Raw genomic sequence first — 17331 nt, 5'->3', positions numbered from 1 at the left:
GTGGCTGAGGTTGGTTCAGTGGGTTGTGTAGGCTTCCTGGTGGAGGGGACTAGTGCCTGTGTTCTGGTGGATGAGGCTGGATTTTGTCTTTCTGGTGGGCAGGTCCACGTCTGGTGGTGTGTTTTGGGGTGTCTGTGGCCTTATTATGATTTTAGGCAGCCTCTGTGCTAATGGATGGGGTTGTGTTCCTGTCTTGCTAGTTGTTTGGCACAGGGTGTCCAGCACTGTAGCTTGCTGGTCATTGAGTGGAGCTGGGTCTTGGCGTTGAGATGGAGATCTCTGGGAGATTTTCGTCGTTTGGTATTACATGGAGCTGGGAGGTCTCTTGTGGACCAGTGTCCTGAACTTGGCTCTCCCACCTCAGAGGCACAGCCCTGATGCCTGGCTGGAGCATCAAGAGCCTTTCATCCACACGGCTCAGAATAAAAGGGAGGAAAAAAGGAAAGAAAGAAAGAAGATAAAATAAAATAAAGTAAAATAAAATAGTTATTAAAATAAAAAATACAAAATAATTATTAAGAAAAAAAATTTTTTAAGTAAAAAAACAAAAACAGACAGACAGAACCCTAGGACAAATGGTAAAAGCAAAGCTATACAGACAAAATCACACACAGAAGCATACACATACACACTCACAAAAAGAGCAAAAGGGAAAATATATATATATATCGTTGCTCCCAAAGTCTACCTCCTCAATTTTTGGATGATTCATTGTCTATTCAGGTATTCCAGAGATGCAGGGTACATCAAGTTGACTGTGGAGATGTAATCCGCTGCTCCTGAGGCTGCTGGGAGAAATTTCCCTTTCTCTTCTTTGTTCGCACAGCTCCCGGGGTTCACCTTTGGATTTGGCCCTGCCTCGTCCTGTAGGTCGCCTGAGGGCGTCTGTTCTTCGCTCAGACAGGACGGGGTTAAAGGAGCAGCTGATTCGGGGGCTCTGGCTCACTCAAGCCGGGGGAGAGAGGGGTATGGAGTGCGGGGCGAGCCTGTGGCGGCAGAGGCCAGCGTGATGTTGCACCAGCCTGAGGCGCGCCGTGCGTTCTCCCGGGGAAGTTGTTCCTGGATCACGGGAGCCTGGCCGTCGCGGGCTGCACAGGCTCCCGGGAGGGGAGGTGGGGATAGTGACCTGTGCTCGTACACAGGCTTCTTGGTGGTGGCAGCAGCAGCCTTAGCGTCTCATGCCCGTCTCTGGGGTCCGCGCTGATCGCCGCGGCTTGCGCCCGCGTCTAGAGCTCCTTTAAGCAGCGCTCTGAATCTCCTCTCCTCGTGCACCAGGAAACAAAGAGGCAAGAAAAAGTCTCCTGCCTCTTCGGCAGCTCCAGACCTTTTCCCGGACTCCCTCCCGGCTAGCCGTGGTGCACTAGCCCCTTCAGGCTGTGTTCACGCCGCCAACCCCAGTCCTCTCCCTGCAATCGACCGAAGCCCGAGCCTCAGCTCCCAGCCCCCGCCCGCCCCGGCGGCTGAGCAGACAAGCCTCTCGGGCTGGTGAGTGCTGGTCGGCACCGCTCCTCTGTGCGGGAATCTCTCCGCTTTGCCCTCCGCACCCCTGTGGCTGCGCTCTCCTCCGTGGCTCCGAAGCGTCCCCCCTCCGCCACCCGCAGTCTCCGCCCACGAAGGGGCTTCCTACTGTGTGGACACCTTTCCTCCTTCACAGCTCCCTCCCACTGGTGCAGGTCCCGTCCCTATTCTTTTGTCTCTGTTTTTTCTTTTTTCTTTTGCCCTACCCAGGTACATGGGGAGTTTGCCTTTTGGGAGGTCTGCGGTCTTCTGCCAGCGCTCAGTAGGTGTTCTGTAGGGGTTGTTCCACATGTAGATGTATTTTTGATGTATTTGTGGGGAGGAAGGTGATCTCCGCGTCTTACTCTTCCGCCATCTTGAATCTCCTCCCCCTAAAATTTTTAGGATTTAAAATTTTTTAAATTAAAATTTTTTTTAATTTAAAAAATTTTAAATTATAATTTTTAAAATTTTAAATTATAATTAAAAATTTTTTAAATTATAATTTCAGAATTTTTAAAGTTTTATAATTTTAAAAGAATTTATATATATATAATGTTTTATATATATATAACTGAATCACTTTGTTGTATACTGAAAACTAGCACAATATTGTCAATCAACTATAATTCAATTTTAAAAATTCAGCAAAATATTTAAAAGTACCATACCCAGTATTGTGGAGAATGTAAGGAAACAGCACACTCATACACCTATTGGTGGAATTCTTAATTGTACAATCTTTTGGGAGGACTATTTGGCAACACGTTAAGAAAAACCTCGACAAATACACTTCATTTTAATGTTCCACTTCTAGGAACTTAACCTAAAGAAATTGTTAGGAATTTGTAGCAACCTGAATGGTCCACAGTTCAAGATTCATAAAATAAATTTTGGTACCTCCCTACGATGGACAACTTTGAGGCCATTAAAAATCATGCAGAACAATATTTAATGACGACATTTATGACATATTGTTAAATGAAGAAAGGAGATGACATTAATAGCATCTTAGGGTTCATCCTGATTCTGCAAATGAAAACAATTGATTAAACAGCCGAACATGGCTAAATTCTCTCTGAAGGTGTAGTTACCTGTAATTCTAATATTTACTTTTGTGATTATTGGTCTTTTCCAAGTAGCCTCCAATAAAAAAGAACTCTCTTTTAATTAAAAAACAACCTCATATGTTCCTACATGTATCTATACCAAAGTTCAAACACCTAATTAAATATTTGGCATGAGGATGTTTATGTTAGTTGCATTTTCATAAACAGCAGAACCTCACTTTACTCTCAGGGGTTATGAGGGGATGAGAGGAGTGTGTGAATTGGGACGCTGTCTGGATTTTTAGTCTTTTTTGGACGGCCTGAAATCTTCCTTTGGCTTAATCAACAAGGGTCATCATGCCTATTTACAAACCAGGCACTTCCTTTGTTCTCCTGGCTAACAGACTGCCTTGGTGGCAATTTCCAAAGCAGATTGCTTGAGATATGGTCCCCAGGGATGTCAATGGGCTTAATGAGATTAGGAAAAAAGCTAGTAGTGTTTTGGCACCTAAGTAAGTTTTGGAAACAGTTGTAAAGTTTAATTTTCAAAAAGTTACAAAGCATGAATATCTCATACAAATGTAAAATCAAAATGTGTCAAGGATTGATTAAGTCATTAATGAGAGGACCAGCAGGATGGTGAAGCCTCAAGGAGCATTTGAGGAACAAGAGTCTTTTTGTTAATCAGGAAAGACTTTTTTTTTAAATGTAGAATGAGATTACTGCATTACTAAAAACATGGCTAATTTCCCACAGAGCAATAAATGATACTTTTGGGGGTTAGCTCTACTCTAAGACAAATATCAGTTGCTGTGCTATCAGTTTTCTTCAAGTTAATCTCCTTTAGAATTGTAAAACATCCTAACCAATACTAAGTAGCAAGTCAGAGGAAGGTTTTTCTAGCAAGCTTGTTAGAAACTTTGAGCTGGACACTGAAACAACAACTCATAATCCCTTTTTCCTCTTTCCAAATTTTGGATAAATTTTCTTAATAAACACATTAAGCCAAAGCTAAACAGGTTTCCTTCCTACTGGGCATGAATATGCGTATAGCTGGTATGTGAAACAAGCAGTATTTGTAACATACTGGAAATTCAGTTTTATTTTTGTCTCCTACAGTCCGTACAAAGGTTATTGAGCAGAGGTAATCTTCTTTTGTTCCTGGAAGAAAAGTCAGTCAGGCACAAGGATTTCCTGCTATTCTGAGGTAACAGTCAGTTCTAATTCTGCACCAACTCTCCTTCCCTTCCCCAGTGTGGATCAGGGCAGGTGGTTGGCTTCTTTGCTCTTTCCCTGTCTTGCCCTTAGTCTCTTCTTCTCTCCCAGTCATCCTGCTCCTGCATCCCATCCAGTTTCTTGGACCCACTCCAGTGTTGGAAAAGGGTCAGGGGAGAGAGGCATATCGAGTAGGAAAGCCCCTCTTTGAACTGGCATGGTCCAGGATGCTCTCCGGGCAGGGTAGATGTTTGAAACTGACTAATGAGTCAGTTGCCTTCTGCAGGTGATACCACAGGATCCCAGGAGAGTCCTGCTGTCGGGGACCCTTGTTCCCCTGAACCAGGCTGATGCATCACTATTCGGGATGCTCATTTGGTCCTCCTTCCTCAGCCCCTAAGAATTTAGCCTTGGCCTCCAGCATCTTGCTATTGGGTCCCCTCTGGCTTTGCAGAGTATCTGTAGGGCACAAGATGACCACAGGATAGCGCTCTCTGGCATGACCCACATCTGGTCTTCAGGAAGCGTTTGTGTATCCCACCCTGACAAATGGTGGGAGTGTAGGCTGATCCCAGCACAGCCACCCTCGTCCTGTGCACACAGCCCACTTGAGCATCTTAGGTTGAATCAAGCACTGGTCTTCTCTGTCTCCAATTTCAGGGTATGCTTTCCAGGCTTGATAACTGCCACACCACATACTCACAGACTGAGAAGGTGTTAGCGGAATATGTTACCCTTGTGTTAACAAACATGATTCAAATGTAAGACTGTATAATATAAAACTCCTAGAGGAAAACATAGGCACAACACTCTTCCACATAAATCACAACAATATCTTTTTGGATCCATCTCCTAGAGTAATGAAAATAAAAACAAAAATAAGCAAATGGGACCTAATTAAACTTAAAAGTTTTGCAGAGCAAAGGAAACCATAAAAAAAAAGACAGCCCACAGACTGGGAGAAAATATTTGCACACGATGCGCCTGACAAGGGATCAATTCCCAAAGTATAGAAACAGCTCGTACAACTCAATATCAAAAAACCAAACAACCCAATCCAAAAATGGGCAGAAGATCTAAATAGACATTTCTCCAAAGAAGACATACAGACGGCCAACAGGCACATGAAAAAGTGCTCAACATTGCTAATGATGAGAGAAATGCAAATCAAAACTACAATGAGGTATCACCTCACTCCCTTCAGAGTGGCCATCATGGAAAAGTCTACAAATAATAAATGCTGGAGAGGGTGTGGAGAAAAAGGGAACCCTCCTACACTGTTGGTGAGAATATAAATTGGTACAGCCACTATGGAAAACAGTATGGAGGCTCCTTAAAAAAACTAAAAATAGAGTTACTATATTATCCTGCATTCCCACTCCTGGGCATATATCTGGAGAAAACTATAATTTGAAAAGATACATGCACCCTAATGTTCATAGCAGCACTGTTTACAATAGCCAAGACATGGAAGCAACCTAAATGTCCATCGAGAGATGAATAGATAAGGAAGATGTGGTATATATATATGCAATTTAATATTACTCAGCCATAAAAAAGAATGAAATAATGCCATTTGCAGCAACATGGATGGATCTAGAGGTTATCGTATTAAGTGAAGTAAGTTACACAGAGAAAGGCAAGTATCATATGATACCACTTACATATGGAATCTAAAAAAAAATGATGAACTTATTTACAAAACAGAAATAGACTCACAGATATAGAAAAGTAATTTATGGTTACCGAAGGGGAAAGGGGGTGGGGGGAGGTTGGGATTAACATATACACACTACTGTATATAAAATAGATAATCAGCAAGGATCTACTGTACAGCACAGGGAACTCTACTCGATATTTTGTAATAACCTAAAAGGGAAAAGAATCTGAAAAAGAATACATACATATATATATATATATATATATACACACTGTGCTATATACCTGAAACTAACATGACATTGTAAATCAAGTATACTTCAATTAAAAAAAAGAAGAAAAAAGAAAGAATAAACATGATTCACTTTAGAGTTTGGACTCACTTTTGAGTTTGTAATGATTTATATTGTGCTAAGATACAGAGAAATAATGGTGGTATTTACTTTAGAAATTCCTGGTAGATGTCCCATTATTTTCTGTGTATGCATAACTAATAGATTCACACGTATTTAGGTAAAACACGTGTGATGTAACTTTTAGGAAGAGAACCCTCTTCAGCAGTTGAGACGTGAGGAAGGCTGGTGTCGAGGCTGCAAATGTGGACTTGACTTCCTGCAGTGCCAGGTGGTAGCCTGAGACGGACCGATGGCTTACATTCCTTTGAGACTCAACTTTCTCATCTGTAAAAATGTGTGTAATATCGCTCATAGTGAGGTTTGAATTAGGTAGCAGAGCCCTATCAAACTGTCGGCAGTGTGTTATTCTAGCATGCAAAATCTGAATTTGAACAACTCTGTGAATGGCCTTCTTCAATTTCCTATTAGTCACCAACTTCATAGATATATCAGGTGATAAAACGCAATGAAAATTTGTCACCTTTGAGCATTAAGCATGTATGGTGTCAAGATTATGGGCTCGTGGTTTTTCTGCAAGGCTGGCCCACAGAAATTCGTTCTTTCAGGGTGGGTTGCCCAGGGCTCCCGGGAGGAGGGATGCAGGGGGTGAGTTCATGGTCACAGGGAGGTCCAAGGTGTTGTTAAAGCACAATGTCAACAAGTTTGCAATGTGACTCTCAAATATGTACAAAAGGAACACCTGTCAAAGATTTTATTCAATTTGTAATTAATGGGGGAACCAGTAGGATAACAAGTCTGGTTCAAAAGGGAATTTGAGGAACAGAGATTTATATAGTCAGTCCTGGGAACACTGAAATGAACTGGCTAATATATACAAAATGGCTTAATGTCCTACAGGGCAATAACCTCTGGGCTGACCTTTTCTATCTGATAGAAATCTACATATCACAGTGCTTCACAGTATCTGGGCTTTAAAGAAATGATAAAGTCAAACTTGGTGCATTCCGCTAGATGACTGAATAATTAATTCTCTATGTAAACTGAATTGACATGTCAACCACCTTTTTACCTTTTGTGTCAGTTGGGGCCTCTGGAAGCAGACAGTGAATCTGAGTGAGCTGCTGGGGGTGTGGGTTGAACTGGGTCCTACCCCCAAGAAAAAAACATATGTTGGAATCCTAACCCCTGGTAGCCGTGAACGTGACTTTATTTAGGAAGAGGATCTTTGCAGATTTGATTAAAATGTAAGCTGGGAGGCGGTCACCCTGGAGCAGGGCGGGCCTTTAGTCCGACATGACCGGTGTCCTCATGAGAAGAGAAGCAGACACACAGGACAGAGTGCCATGTTCAGGACGGAGGTGGAGACTGGGGTGACATGGCTACGAGCCAAGGTGCATCCCAAGGGCTAGGGGCCCCCGGAAGCTGGGACCGATTCCTCCCTCGGTCCTCAGGGGGAGCGCGGCTCTACTGACACCTCGATTTCGGACTTCTAGTGCCCAGAACTGTGAGACAACAAACTGCTGTTGTGTGCAGCCACCCAGTTTGTGGTAACATGTTCTGGCAGTGATAGGAGACGCAAGGGGCGGGGGGAAAGCTTGTGAAAGACCCAAGGAGAGGAAGCAAAACTGAGCAGGAAAAGCTCGCAGGTCACAATGTGGGCCTGACGCACGCGTGTGGAAGGGACAGAGGAAAGCCGCAGGGCCGGGCAGGGAGGGCCCTCGCCTAGGCTGGCAATCTGGTGAAGGCTTGGTCAGCTCAACGGGAGGGCCAGGGTCAAGGCTGTCCCTTAAAGGAGTCCCACTTTGGGCAAACACGGTCCTGGCCAGTCCTTGGCTGGGGGCTGCCTGGAAGGGCGTGGCCGCGGACTGAAGGCTGGATGGAGCCCCCAGACGCTGTGGCTACAGTGTCACTGGCAGTGGGCTCTGTCTTGGAGGGAGGTTCAAGCGCACCCACCCTGGCAGCCCCGTGCACCGCCTGCCACAGGGCTCCGCTCAGCTGCTCCAGGGCTCCTGGGCAGTGGGACGGACTACGGTCTGTTGCTGCTCGAGGACTCGGCCATGACGATGCATGCTGGCTCCTCCGCCACCGTCTGTTCAGTTCCTCCTGCCCGCCTCTGTCACTCCTAGTCCTGGTGGCTGGCTTGGTGGTGTGACCCCAGCCCTCATTTCTGAGGATCCGATCCTCTTCTCGGGTTGGTGTTGCTGCACTTGACCGTTCATGGTCACAATGGTCCCAAGTGGATCACCGCAGTGACCGCTGCCCTTGCTGTGGGGCGGCAGCTCTACCCCTAGTGGTGCTCAGAGCCAATTACCCCTGCCAAGGTGGGGCTTGTCCCCTTACCTCTGGGCCTCTGGACACACGGGCACAAAGCAGCCACATCCTGTAGCTCGGTGGGAACTTCATTGTGTCCCCTGGCTTTCCAGAGTGCAGAGGGGGAGGGATGGCCAGCAGGAAGGCCCCCAGTGGGCCCTGGAGAAGGATGGTAAGCAGGCTGCTCCCACTTCTGCCCTTTGGTTCTCGGACCCTTGCATCCTCTCTACTGGAGACGCCGCCGCAGAGGCCTCAGGCTCAGAGCACACGACCTGGAAGATGGCATCTCATCCTGGCGGCAGAGGGCTGTTTCCAAACGGGCCCCTCCGCTGTGCTGGGGGCAGGGCCTCCCATTGCTGGGTCCCGCCGGGGCTGGGATGTGCAGGATGCTGAAGTGGGTCTCTAGGGTGAACGCTAGGTGGGTCAGACACTTCACAGCCCCCAAGTGTGGTGCTGGCTGAGGTTCTGTGTACAGGAAGGGCAGTCGGCCTGGAATAAGTGCTCATTCCTGTAGGACACGCTGTGCACCTTCCCAGGATGCTGTAAACTTGCCACGAAGTGGCTGGTTGGTTCTGTCAGAAAATAGTGCCACTGCGGGGGCTCTGGGATGGTTTCAGTCGCTGGGAGGTTGGACGTTCAGAGGCAGAGGTAGCTAGATCAGCCTTGGCACGTAGGAGTCCACGCCATGGGGCTCATGTCAGCTGTCTATCTCTGGCACTGTGGCCACTCCATTTTTGTGACCTTCTTTCCAGTGCTGGGGTGGCTGATGACAAAGGCCGGCTGATGTCCACAGGCTGAGTCCGTCTGTCGATGTAGCTGACTGGCGGGCGCCTCTTCTGTGGTGGGTGCTTTCTGCTGAGCATGGCGTGCACTTTCCAGGTCTTCCCACCCTGAGCCTACACCCTGATGTCCATCCACATAGGGGTCCTCCATCCCAGACCTCCTCATCCTTGGTCTCCCAGGTGCCCAAAATAGCCAGCCAGGTCATTCACCACTGCCCGTGAGTCCCTCTATATTTTTATCCTGGGCTGCTTTTCCTTTCACTCAGCACATACAATCAGGTACACTGCCCATCGGGAAGATTTCCCCATGCCAGTGTCTTTCAAGGTAACTCTTGAGTGTGGCTACAATGAAGCTGCCATCCATTTTCTGGCTTGAATTCTCTCACTGAGCCAACCCCTCATAATCAAGTGTGGGCACTTGCTTCCTGCTTCATCTGGTTTTACGGGACCCCCGCCACCATGTAGCGATTCATGTCAGTTGAGGTGGGGAGAGGGGTGACAAGTGCAGCCATGGTGGGGGCAGGAGTCTGGCTACTGCTCACACGGCTTACGTGTGCCCTCTTGTCCTGCGTGGGCTCAGCCTGGATGCACCATCTTGTTACGGATTGTCTCTGGGCTCCCCTGGTCCTATGAGTCTGACAGAACCCAGGTCACGACGGGCAGTGTTGATGTGGGGCCACTTGGTGTCCATGGTCAGACATTCAATCCCTTCCAGAGCCCTGTAGCGTAATCAGGAGCTATTTTTCAACTAGCAGAGCTGGGCCTGCATTGTGCCTCTCCCTTGAGCTGGCCGATGGCTCCTCACAGCATCACCTCCACTAGCTTCAGGCCCGTTGGATCACGTGGCCCGAGCAGAACTGCTTTGCCTGTAGCCTGGGCGCAGTGAAGACTTCTTTCCTGCTCCGGGCCCCATGCGAAGGGGTGCCTTTGTGTCACCTGGTATATGGACTGGAGAGGTTGTCCTGAGGGTGGGATGCATCACCAGAATCCACAGAGGCTTCTTTCTCTGTGGTGAGGGATGCCGGGAGTTGGAATCAGCCTTTTACTTAGCGCGTGTGTCCCAGCGCACCCCTGAGCGCCATACCCCGAGGCACCAGGCTGGGGGGGCGGGCGAGCCTCTGAATCTTTGGAGGATTATCTCTGTGTCTTACCGAGACTCCGGCATGCTTGCTTGTCCAGCTGGACCAGCTTGACGCCAGCACTGTATGTTGTACGTACCTGGAAAGTTGGGCTACTTTCTCATGGGTTGGATCAGGCACATAAATTGGTACAAAAACATGACACACATCTCCAATATAAAAATATGTGGTCCTAAAACAGTACAAGAATGATTAAGGAGGAAGTCCCTGGTGGTCCAGTGGTTAGGATTGTGTGCTTCCACTTGCCGGGGGAACCGGTTCAATCCCCGGTTGGGGAACTAAGATCCCGCATGCCGCAAGGCCAGAAAAAGAAAACAAAAAAGAGAATGATTAAGGCAAATAGTTTGCCAATTTTCTGCTTTTTGGGGGACCAAATCATCAGGTCAGATAACATGTAACGTGACAAAAATGAGTTAAGTTTTACAGTGTTGAAATTTGCCATCAAACTTGATTTTGAGCACTGCTTTAAATCAGTTGACTTTAAGAAAGAAGAAATTTGTTTTTCCTTAATAGGCTAGATCTAGGGCATTCACGTTCATAGGAATTTCTTGAACGGTTGGGTACACTTATCAAGAAAAAAACAAAACAACTTACTGGGCAGGCTTAGCAAACGTTGTTAGTGTTCAACCTACATGCAAACATTTCAGGTGTCTGAGTACCTACTAGTCACAAGGCTGACCTCTCTGTTAACTGAAAAACGGAGATACCAGTTGAGCAAATCTGGAAGCACGAAATATTCACCCTACATCACACAGTCTCAATAACTTTGTCTAGAAATGGGTGCCACCTATGAATATTTAAAGGGCTTAGTTGACGTAGTTCTAAGTGTAATAAATTTCTTACGTAATCTTCAAATTCCCAGACACACTTAGCGTTATCCTCTTTGAACTTGCAGTATAACACATCAGTAGACAGAGCCCTGTGCTGCATTACCCCCGCTGACCAGCTGCAAGTATTTTAGGTGTTTGTTTTTGTTAATAGGCCAGATCCATGGTATCACTGCTCACAGGAATTTCTTGAACTGTTGCGCACACTTACTAGAAGCAGATAGATCTTAAGCTGCTGACACTCAAACATTTCAGTTCAGTGATGTCTGAGTAGCTGCTGAGACAAGGCCTCTCTGGTAACTGGAAGGTGGAGGTGCCATCTGATTTATCACAGAGTCTCTGGCATCTAGCATGATGCCTGGCACACAGCGTATAGTCTATAAGTGGTAGTTGTTTTTTTTTAAAATAAATTTATTTATTTATTCATTTATTTATTTCTGGCTGCGTTGGGTCTTTGTTGCCGAGCACGGGTTTTCTCTAGTTGCGGCGAGCGGGGGCTACTCTTCGTTGTGGTGCTCGAGCTTCTCAATGCGGTGGCTTCTCTTGTTGGGGGGTACGGGCTCTAGGCACGTGGGCTTCAGTAGTTGCAGTAGTTGTGGCTCACAGGCTCTAGAGCGTGGGCTCAGTAGTTGTGGTGCATGGGCTTAGTTGCTCCGCGGCATGTGGGATCCTCCCGGACCAGGGCTCGAACCCGTGTCCCCTGCATTGGAGGCAGATTCTTAACCACTGCGCCACCAGGGAAGCCCCCTAAGTGGTAGTTTTTATTATGATTCCTTGCTCCTTTTTAAAAATCTACTCCCCTCCCTCCTCCCCCCACAAATGTCCCAGTTACCAAAAGACATTGCCCCAGAGTCTCTTATTATTTACCATAGCTTTGTTTTGGCTTAACATTGATTACAACCTAAGTGCCAGTCCTGCTGCTTCACTGGGGGACCCCGCAGAGAAGAACTGCCTTCCACTTCCTCAAGGGGTTCACCCCTCTTATCTCACCAAGAAGGTGAAAGGATGGGGGGAGTGAGGGAAGCTCTCCAGGACCTTCAAAAAGGAACGTGCTAACCACTGGCTCTGAGAACTATGTTATCAGAACATAAGGCCCTGGGAGAATAAGTCCAAAAACAGAGAAGCTGTTTTTTTGTTGTTGTTAGTGCTGGGTGACTAAATCACAGCCTCTTTCTTCCCCACTTGATGTGCTGGGAAGGGGCCAATGATTTCTTAAACCGACAACTGTTTTCTAGAGCGGGGGGCTCTCAAATCTCGGGTAGCGAAGACTATGGTCCAGACCAGGCCAAAAGCAACAGGCTGGGGCAGGGAAGTATGGTAACTGCCTGGCAGGAGAGGCAGACTCAGGGCCCCAAGAGGAGAAGGGCCTTCTTTGCACCTCAGAGACATTGCAGAACCAATGTAACACTAAGTGACGTTGTTAAAAGGGGAAAAAACAAAACCCTGGAAGAACCTTTCAATTGCACTCAACTTGGATTAGAGGTCAGTCCACCCTTACAGAGGTGGGAAACATCTAGCCCCAGAGCGGCACTGAGTCAGGCCCTCCCACCTCCTTCTCCCCAACTCCTTTTGGCAGCTGGGCCAGGTTTCGGCTGAGGCCATACACACCCCAGAAAGACCAGAGAAATCTCTCTGGATGGCCAAGGTGGGAAGGACACTTCTCAGAATACAAATACTTTTACTATGGAAGGAGCCAGGACAGTTCTGGGGGCATTTGCATGCGCAAATCTTCCCCACTTTCTCCCCAGCTCAGGACCTAGGTTCATAGAGACTTGGCAAGCACGGTCTCTACACCTGACCTTCCACCCCTAAAAGAAAATCTGGAAGTGTGCCCCTTCTTGCCCACAGGTGTTCTCCTCAGGGCCTCCTGCAGGGGTGGTTCCGTGGCAGGGCCTAGGCAGGGCTGGCCTCAGCCGGCTCCCGCCCGAGCCATGAGGTCTTCCAAAGCATTGTCCTGGTCATTGTTGTGTAATAGCAGAACTTCCTTAGTATCTTCCAGTTCGAAGCCACCTGGCCGGCTTCCAGTTCGTCCCAGTGTTGCTCAGAGCACAGCAGAGCAGGGTAAGGCCGGGCAGGGATGCGCTGCAGCTGCCAGGGCATCTCAGGGCTCCTCAGGCGCTGCTTTGGACTGCGGCTCGGATGGACTCTGACACAGCAGAAGGCCGCTTCGAGCTCCCCAGCTGCTGGAGGGAAGCTGCGGGGGGCGCTGTCCTCCCTGGTGGGAACCCACGGGGCCCATGGCGGAAGAGCTGCCTCGGGAGCCCGCGCCCCAGTGCTCTATGTGCAGGCGAGCGGATCCCATCCCTCACACAGTCACAGATGCTAAGCTCCATCACGGTTTGGGAACTCTTAGCAAGGAGAGAAAAGGCAGGAGGCTCGAAAACAATGCGGGAACTGGCTGAGAAAAGCACCAGGAAGATAAGAAATGAAGAGGGCTCTCCAAAGAGAGGGCTAAACTTTGGGGGTGACAGATTCTCAATAGCAGTGGAATCTAGGGATCTCTTTTTTTTTTTTAATTTTTTTTTCAAACTTTATTCTATAAATTTATTTATTTATGGCTGCATTGGGTCTTCGTTGCTGTGCACAGGCTTTCTCTAGTTGTGGTGAATGGGGGCTACTCTTCGCTGCAGTCCATGGGCTTCTCATTGCGGTGGCTTCTCTTGCTGTGGAGCACAGGCTCTAGGCACATGGGCTTCAGTAGTTGTGGCACACAGGCTCAGTAGTTGTGGTGCACGGGCTTAGTTGCTCCGCGGCATGTGGGATCTTCCCGGACCAGGGCTCGAACCCATGTCCCCTGCATTGGCAGGCGGATTCTTAACCACTGCGCCACCAGGGAAGTCCCGGGATCTCACTCTTATTTGAGGATTAAAAAGTTTAAAGTTAAAGAGAAGTATTTCTAATTAAGGAGACATTCATTTTCTGTCCTTTAAGAGGTAGGCTTTTGACTTCTCAGTTTTTTATAACTAGCCCTTAACAAAGATGACAGTTGTGAAGGAGGTTAATTCAAGGGCTCGCTGTGGTGCCTTTCTGGGCCTTGACGTATAGCTTGATGGCGCCCGGATTGCTGTGTTTTATTCTTCTTCACTCCAGTAGAAGGAGCTGTATTTTATTCTTCACTTCTGGTCCCTTGTTGGACATACCTGTGGTTTCATTCTGAGAGGCCAAAGGATTTTACCAACAAACTCAATGAGCCATCAGATCAACTTGTGGGTTAAGTCAAGTTTGAACTTTATCTATAAATAGAGGGAAACTTAGAAACATTTGTAAACCCAGGAATGTTGGCTTAAACAAGAAATGCATTTTAAAAAAATTGAGAGACACTGTTAGGAAGCATAAATCCCATTTTAAAAAAAATAGCAGAAGAGGGACTTCCCGGGTGGTCCAGTGGTTAAGACTCTGTGCTTCCAATGCAGGGGGCGCGGGTTCGATCCCTGGTCAGGGAACTAAGATCCCACATGCTGCGCGGTGTGGCCAAAAGACTAAAAAAAAAAATAGCAGAAGAAACTAGAATGATTCGCCACACAAAACTCTAGGCCTTGGGCTTCCCTGGTGGCGCAGTGGTTAAGAATCCGCCTGCCAATGCAGGGAACATGGGTTTGATCCCTGGTCCGGGAAGATCCCATGTGCCGCGGAGCAACTAAGCCTGTGCACCACAACTACTGAGCCTGCGCTCTAGAGCCCATGCTCCACAACAAGAGAAGCCACCGCAATGAGAAGGCCATGCACAGCAACGAAGAGTACTTCCCGCTCTCCACAACTAGAGAAAGCCCGCACACAGCAACGAAGACCCAATGCAGCCAAAAATAAATAAATAAAATAAAATAAATTAAAAAAACAAACAAACAAAAAAACTCGAGGCCTTGAGTTAATCTTTCCAGCGGAGAGGTCAGCCCTTGGTGTCCTGCAGGAAGTGGAGCTGAAATCTTCTCAAAGTCAAGGGCCTGCCTGCTGTCTCCCCGGACTGTGCAGCTGTCCTTGCCGTGAGGCATCCTCTCCTGCTTCAGGAAACCTTTGTGTGCGGATTACAGGGCACTTAACATCATTTGGAGGCAGGATCTTCCTTCTGAATTTTTTGGGTAACAGCTTTATTGAGATTTAATTCACCCCTTTAAAGTGTACAACCCGATGGTGTTTTGTATATTCAGAGTAGCACACCACAATTTTCATCATCTCATGTTACCTTCTGAGTTGAACTTTGATTTCTCTAGGCACGCTTGTTGGCTTTTCCATACGTTGGTAAGAGATATGCTAGATTTTTCACTCAATATTTCTGAGTACATATTATGGCATCCTTTGACTGTTAAAATTTGTGTCTTCACTGCTACTTCAATTTCTTTTTTCCGCATTCAGAGATGAGTCAACAGGCTCAGAGAAGCCAAGTGACAGCCCCAGGGCCATAGCACAGCTCACTGGCGCTGGGGTTCAGCAGCACACTTATCTTTTCAGGCCTCAGCGTTCCTTCTGCAAAGAGACCCCGGGCGCCACCCCTGCACCATCTCAAACCAAGCAAGCTGATTAAATACCCTTCTCCCTACAACCCCCCTAAAGCCCAGATTTCCTTCTTACAGGTACGTGCATTTCAAAGCATCTGAATTTGGGTCTGCACTGCCACAGGGGGTAGACTGTACATCCTGCCACTTCTCCTGGAAACCAGAGGAAAGCAGTGTGACGGGGCTATGGGAGGCTCAAGTCCAGGCTGAAGGCGCCACCGTCACTGGGACTGTACCCAGACAAGACCGCCAGAATTACGGCAACTCTCTAGTTTTTTTCTGTTTGTTTTTTCCTTTGTGTTTTGAAAAACAGTCTCAAGTTCAGAGAGACTAAGCTGCTTGCTCCAGGCAGTATATCTGTCATCAAAGCTGAGTGATGTGAACAAAACCTAATGCAGAAATAATCCCAGTGATCCAACGTATGTGGGTTCAGAAGCTCATTCTTTTATTTACAACGCCCCTCCCTCTCCCCTTCCTTTCCTTCTCCCGCCTGTGTGCCCCGACCCCAGCCCTCCCAACTTCTCCTCTCCTGCCCGCCCCTCCCTACCCTGGCCTCCTCTTGCCAGCTTTTGGGGAGTCCAGGGCAGCACCCTCCCATCTGCCTGTGATGGCCTGGCTTGTGGGTCATGAACTTTTTTTTTCTTTTTTTCTTTTGGTTACGCTGCACAGCAGGCGGGATTTTAGTTCCCTGACCAGGGATCCAACCCGTGTCACCTGCAGTGGAAGCTCGGAGTCCCAACCACTGGACCGCCAGGGATGTCCCTCTTGGGCCATGAACTTAATGTGTGGGTTGTGACCAGTATTAAATGTTGTATCTCACAGTACATCACACATGGAAATGGTTTTCTACGTGTTGTACTCTGTTGAGTCCAAGACACATTTTTGAACATTTCTGGACTCAGGAGAGAATGGGCCTCAAAACTGGATGGCACCTTAGCTACCCTCGGCCAGCTGATGGTTTTGACATGTAGAGTGAGTGGTTAGTCCAGTTGCCAAGCCCGCATCACTGCAGCCACTCATTTCTGTCAGCAAAATATTTAAGGACGATTTAGGAAGGAATAAGAAGACTGGTCGTTTTCTGAAAGCTTCTGTTGACACCAGGATAATGAAGGTGCTGACATCAAGCCTTGCAGGACGGGTGTCAATGGCCTGGAATGAAATCCTGGGGACAACAGGCTGCCTTCTCCTAAGATGCTCCAACCATGGTGTATTTGAGGGCACAGAGGGGAAAACTTAGATACTGAGGACTGACTCAAAAAGTTGGACTCTGGGTGAGGAAGTTTTAGGAACACCCATACCAATGTATTTCACTTATGTTATAAGACTATGTAAGTCTGAAAGTGCTTTAAATAAACATAAAATGAGGACTTCCCTGGTGGCGCAGTGATTAAGAATCCGCCTGCCAATGCAGGGGACGTGGGTTCGGTCCCTGGTCTGGGAAGTTCCCACATGCCGTGGAGCAACTAAGCCCGTGTGCCACAACTACTGAGCCTGCGCTCTAGAGCCCACGAGCCACAACTACTGAGCCCACGTGCCACAACTACTGAAGCCCACGCGCCTAGAGCCCGTGCTTCACAACGAGAAAAGCCACCACCATGAGAAGCCCGCGCACTGCAACGAAGGGTAGCCCCTGCTCGCCGCAACTAGAGAAAGCCCGTGTGCAGCAAGAAAAACCCAACGCAGCCAAAAATAAATAAATAAAGTTTAAAAAAAACCTCATTTCTTTAAAAAAAAAAAAGGAAAAAAACCCATGAAATAAAACAAAACTTATAAGCAATAAGCATTGTTCATCATTTGATGACAGCTTAAAAAAATACCTCTTATAATCAATGGAGTCTTAGGTTCAATGAAACCCTGTATATATGTGCACTAGGTCACAGTATAAAATATATTTTTTCCTGTAGGTTGAGGTCTAAAAGTTTGAAAGCCCCTACTTTAGGAATTTTCATTAAAACCAACAAAAACAAACAAGCAGGCAAACAAAACCATTCTTTCTGCTTCCACATG

The 17331-nt window shown here is 47.4% G+C and overlaps 1 long non-coding RNA gene across 2 annotated transcripts in view; it reads left to right on the top strand.

The window, feature by feature from the left end:
- The window catches only part of LOC133085651 (uncharacterized), a 57685-nt gene that overhangs the window by 14145 nt on the left and 26209 nt on the right, over positions 1-17331 (top strand). Inside the window, exon 3 of one of the 2 annotated variants that reach the window (XR_009699579.1) lies at positions 15403-16739. The exons of the other annotated variant lie outside the window; for it this stretch is intronic. This is a non-coding gene — a long non-coding RNA (uncharacterized LOC133085651). Of the gene's footprint in view, positions 1-15402; positions 16740-17331 lie in introns of those variants that run through there. 2 annotated transcript variants of the gene reach the window in all.

Source organism: Eubalaena glacialis, chromosome 1 (assembly GCF_028564815.1).
Source record: "Eubalaena glacialis isolate mEubGla1 chromosome 1, mEubGla1.1.hap2.+ XY, whole genome shotgun sequence".
In the NCBI taxonomy this organism is placed as follows: Eukaryota; Metazoa; Chordata; class Mammalia; order Artiodactyla; family Balaenidae; genus Eubalaena; species Eubalaena glacialis.
This window is presented reverse-complemented; position numbering and strand designations above follow the sequence as displayed.